Source organism: Dreissena polymorpha, chromosome 10 (genome assembly GCF_020536995.1).
Source record: "Dreissena polymorpha isolate Duluth1 chromosome 10, UMN_Dpol_1.0, whole genome shotgun sequence".
In the NCBI taxonomy this organism is placed as follows: Eukaryota; Metazoa; Mollusca; class Bivalvia; order Myida; family Dreissenidae; genus Dreissena; species Dreissena polymorpha.
In genome coordinates, this window is record NC_068364.1 from 45,405,469 (window position 1) to 45,410,553 (window position 5,085).

At 33.2% G+C, this 5,085-nt stretch overlaps 1 long non-coding RNA gene across 1 annotated transcript; it reads left to right on the plus strand.

Annotated features, from left to right (window-relative positions):
* The first annotated feature begins 2,403 nt into the window (after window positions 1-2,403).
* Window positions 2,404-4,588, plus strand: LOC127848068 (uncharacterized). The gene is made up of 3 exons (XR_008034340.1): window positions 2,404-2,537; window positions 3,194-3,250; window positions 3,907-4,588. It is a non-coding gene; the product is annotated as an uncharacterized LOC127848068 (long non-coding RNA).
* The last annotated feature ends 497 nt before the right edge of the window (window positions 4,589-5,085 follow it).

Genomic DNA, 5,085 nt, shown 5'->3' on the forward strand with positions numbered 1-5,085 from the left:
GCACATATTCGATTTAGTTATGATATTTGTGAGGAAACAGTAATACTGAATATTTACCATGCTCTAATATAGTCATTATATGCATCTTTTGACGATTTAAAAACCTGAAAATCATAAAGCGCTGCAACGCGAAACGCTTGAATAATTTGGAGAGTTCTGTTGTTGTCGTTATATTTTGTGAAACTACGAAGATTGCCTATATAAAGTATAAAATACAGCATGCGGAAGGGTGGTCGAGGGGTCTAAGTGGTAGACTTTTAACTCCATAACTCCAGGGGTCAGTGGTTTGAGCCCCGTTGAGGGTTACTTTTTTTCTTTTTCTAAATTTTATTCTTGATATTGTTTCTGGAGCTTTTAAGAGCAAATGTTTACATTTTTCAATAGAAAGCATGTAATGACACACTTCAAAACATGCCAAAATGAAAAGTGAAAAGGCCCCTTTAACACCACCCTTTGTTATTCGATAATTTCACTATTTATGTTTTTCATTCAATTATTACTTATTTCAAAAGAGCTTAAGTTGAGAAGCATTTTGATCATATATGTCTGACTGTTGCTTTACGATCTTTTAAACGACCGTGCATTGTTGTTCACCAGGAATCAAAGTACTTTAACAATGTCTCATATTTGTTTGCTACATTGTGTACTCTGAAATTCGATAATTTTTGTTAACCAAAGCAACTTTCATCAGCGCAAAAAACACATCATTTGTAACAACGTCATCCAATACAGACTGAAGAAAAATGTACGTTGTATGTCATATTAATTTGTTTCGAAATCGCGTATTTTTGCGATTCATGAAAAACGTTTACCAAATGTGCATGTTCATTACTTGAGACGGTTTTATATACTCAGTTAAAAAAAAAGTTGTTAACCAAAATGGACATTCAGTAATTCCTTTTGACAGAACAAAATATCGGAAGGAGAGAACGAAGTATAATGGGGTTTTTTAATACTCGACTTTTAACCTTTACCCATACCGGATATTTTTATTATTGCGACTGCATAATTTTGTGAAAACTTTATATATTCATATATATATATATGTATAATTGTAGTGCGTTTTTAAGTTTAATATCATACGTTTTAGCTTATTTCATGTAAATACACAATGTCTAACCGTAGAGAAGTATTATGTTTCCAAAGATCTGGTATGTAGGAAAACTGATAAAAGTTCAGCGTTAAGTAAACGTTCATTTTTCAGTTGATTTAAAGTGTAAAAAAACTGATGTAATTAAAAAAATGCAATGCATTTTTAATTATTACTGATTTTTTAAAACAAAACTAGCCATTATTACCGAAATTATTTTAGCTTTTTTGGTCGATTACGAAGAAGTTGTAGTAGTTTTTGATGTTGATGAAGTACTTTTGTATTTATTATTTTTAGTAGTAGGATAAGTAGTTTGTATAGCGTTTCCTATTAGCAACATACGCTGTTGAAAATGTTACTTTCTCAAATGCTGATGTAATTTGGCGTAGTTATCATGATTCAATTTGTAACTAAATATTATATAAATAATCGTTGTATATGCATGTATTCATGTTTCATGCACGCCTTACCTTATTTTAGATGCTGCTGTGACTGGGTGGACGGGAGCCGTTACTGCTACCGCAGTTACTGCCGATGGTACATACGCAACAGCCATATCAGAAAGCGCTGCGATTGGAACATCCCTCTTCACAGTAACTGCAACATCGGACTTGACGACGGCATTTACCTGGACCTATACTTTGACAACTGGGACTACTGAGGGTCAAATTGCAACTGCAACAACAGGGGTGGTAACCAGCAAGGCTGCGCTAAACTTTGAAACTGCGGCCACTGTAAAATTTGTGATCACGTAAATACTTGTTTGTGTTATTTTTGTCTTCAATAAACCTCTTTGAAATGCCATTCTTTTACGCATAACTGTTGTGTTGTTCTTTTCGTCGTTTCGGTTATAAACATTTCTTTTAAATAATGTAATGGATTTTAAGCATTTTAAATCGTCATGATTTACTATATTTGATTGTCATTCACAATTGTATTAGATCAAAACAAAAACACACTTTTTTATTTAATGTTTCGTTTATTATTCGTCAAGATTGTCATGTAAATTGATTTTAAACAATTTAAATGTTTAACAATACTTTTTTGCAAATTCAAAACAAGATGTTGTAAACACATGTTGAACTTGCTAAAAAATGTCTTTAATGACAACTTCTACATCAATAATTTAAAAATGTCATGTTACAGTGGAGGTTAGTTATTAATAATTAAGACCATTTCAAGCTGTTAGAAAATAGATGGGTCCACTGTTTCTTAACTAATTTTGATGATTCGCAGGCATTTAATAATTGTCTAGATTTCCAAATCCATTAAAAAAACTAACAACTATGTAATGATGTTATACTGTTCATGTATCGATGATGCTTTTGTAGGGCAAGTGACGGATCTGCCACGGTGGGAACCGCGACAGTAACATTGAAAGTGGCCGATGAGCCTGCCCTGGAATACTCAGCTTATGTGTTCTGTTTGCCTGATAAAACTGTAGGGGGTACGTATTTAGGAAACAACCCGTTATTGCAAGAAGTGCATTGCAAACAAAACACGGTTACTTATTAATATAACTGTAAGTACATATTCCACTGGTTTACAAATTGTGGACTCATTTAAAACAAACGCGTAATACCGTTATAGAAAGGGTAAAATATTGGTCGTCTCCACTAAGAGTTATTTGTAGCCAAATAAAAGAATACAGTACTTCAAAAGAAAATAATGAGCAATCAAACTAGAAAGTTCACGAACGATCAAACAATTGATAAAAATAAAATTTAGACTGAACAAGTTTTGTGTTGTCCCTTCAAATAAATGATAAGCAGGCAAAACGGTTTGTAACTTTTTTAAAACTGTGTTATGATGCACATGTTATTTTCCCACCGTAATATTTCTTTTCAACGACATAAATCAACCAAAGCTCAATGCAAAATTCTGTCTTAAAATGTCAAAGTAAATATCGAGTATATCGAAAATAAATGAAAAATAAAGCCTGAAATACAAACAGAAATATTAAGGGTCGTCACCAAAAAATAAAGCAAGGTTTGGTAAGTGGAAAATAACAACGGGTGTATTTGTATACAATAAACGTTAAAAATACCGCGTAGTGAAAAATAAACGTTCAATTTTTACATAATCTTTCCGTTGATTTTACAGGTACTACTGTCGTTACTGCCTCCTCTTCAACTTCCGGTGTGACATACACATTAGGAGGTATTTTTGATATTGTGGACGTTTGATTTTACCCATATATAATCCCATCTACAAGCGTATGTTTGTGTTTTGCAGTACTTCATCATTTAAATTTGACACGATTATTCACCATTCTGTGACGGTATGTCTAGTGAAAACCCGTGTCCATAACTTAAAGGTCAATGACCCACTCGGTCAAAGGTAAAATGTTCGCATAGTACTATTTCTGCGCTATAGAGCCGGCTTGTCTTGTGTGAGAGCCATGTCCCTAGCAAAACGGGAAAGGTCTAACTAAATTATCAAAGACGTTTCTTAGAAAGAATTCGGAATGTTACCAACAGGCTTATAATTATTTTTAAAGCCTATTATATTGTTTCAGCACGCCAGTTATATTAATGGTGTGATGTTACTATATGAAAATTTGCTAATTATTGTTTTATAGATGGCATATATATTACGTAAGCAAATCACCTACAACATTCATTCATTAAGCTCCTTCTCGATGACAAATGGCTAAGATTCAAACGTTTATTTTCGTAAATGTGTTGATTTAAATAAATCTGCGCTTAAATAATATATACATATTTTAAGTTATCGTAACATGTGCTTTTGCATTAGCTTGAAAATAATTTCAAAGCGTTGGTTTCATACACTTACATTTTACTTTTGTTTAACAGGTACCGATGCAGGGAGCTTTGACATCTCTTCAGGCAAGATCTCGCTCAAGTCTACCGTGACCTTAGCGTACTCCACCAAACCCTCCTATACAGCGACCATCACCGGCACATCAGGGAGTGAAACGTCTGCAACACCACTGACGCTGTATGTTTGTACTGGCTGCTCCAGCACTTCGGCGGCCGTGGGCTTGTCCATCTACATGTCAGTTTTCGTACTGGCCGCGGCTTCTACGAAACTTATCTAGAAACGGGGTGTCAAATGAACATGTGCGAAAGAATAAAATATCAGAATTAAAAGTTGTGTTAAGGAGGTTTATATTGTAAAAAAAAATATGGTGATGAACATGTTATTTGTAAAAACATAGATTAATTACTTCTTTAAATAGGAATTACATGAACAATATACTATTTCATAAAATGTATTTTAAATTAAGAATTGAAAAAAAGAAGCTTAAATGCAATAAGATATTTGATATGTTAACGGGTAATTTTTGGTAACATCTATACATGGGCATTGAAGAATGCATTGTTGATATTGGTGTGTGTTTATAATAAATCTGTATATTAATGATATTGTCCCTCTATGAAATACCTTTGGGTACTTGATTTTTGGGGATAATTGAACTAGTGTGTGTATTTAAATAAGTTTTTGGTTCTTTATTTTGAAATAAAATCTAACGTCTATGTGTTTTCATGTACTCGATATCTTATTTCTTTCTTGGTTTGCTAATGCATTTGGATACGCTGATATTGACTCAATATACCATCATAAAGAACAAAAACACTTTAATTAAGGTTCGCACCGATAGTTGCAATAAGGAAATTATAACGAAATGCGAAAACAGATAGAGACATTAAGCGATCAGAAGATGAATATTCCTAACCGCAACGCACTTTGGTGTCAACTAAACTTAGGCGATGAGTACGATAGTGCGATCCATGTTTGGTGAAAGCGTTCATAATATAATACCGGGTTTAATAAGTACAACCTTTCGATCATTATACCCTACCATGTTTTCCTTATCTTCTTCTTTCTCCTCTTCATTTTCCTCCTATAATCCTCCTCCTCCTCCCAATCATCATCATCATCATCTGGACTAAAATATTCAACGTTTTGGATCAAGCGCATTGTAAAATACATATTGTATTCGCACACAGAAAATTTACATATTTCAATGT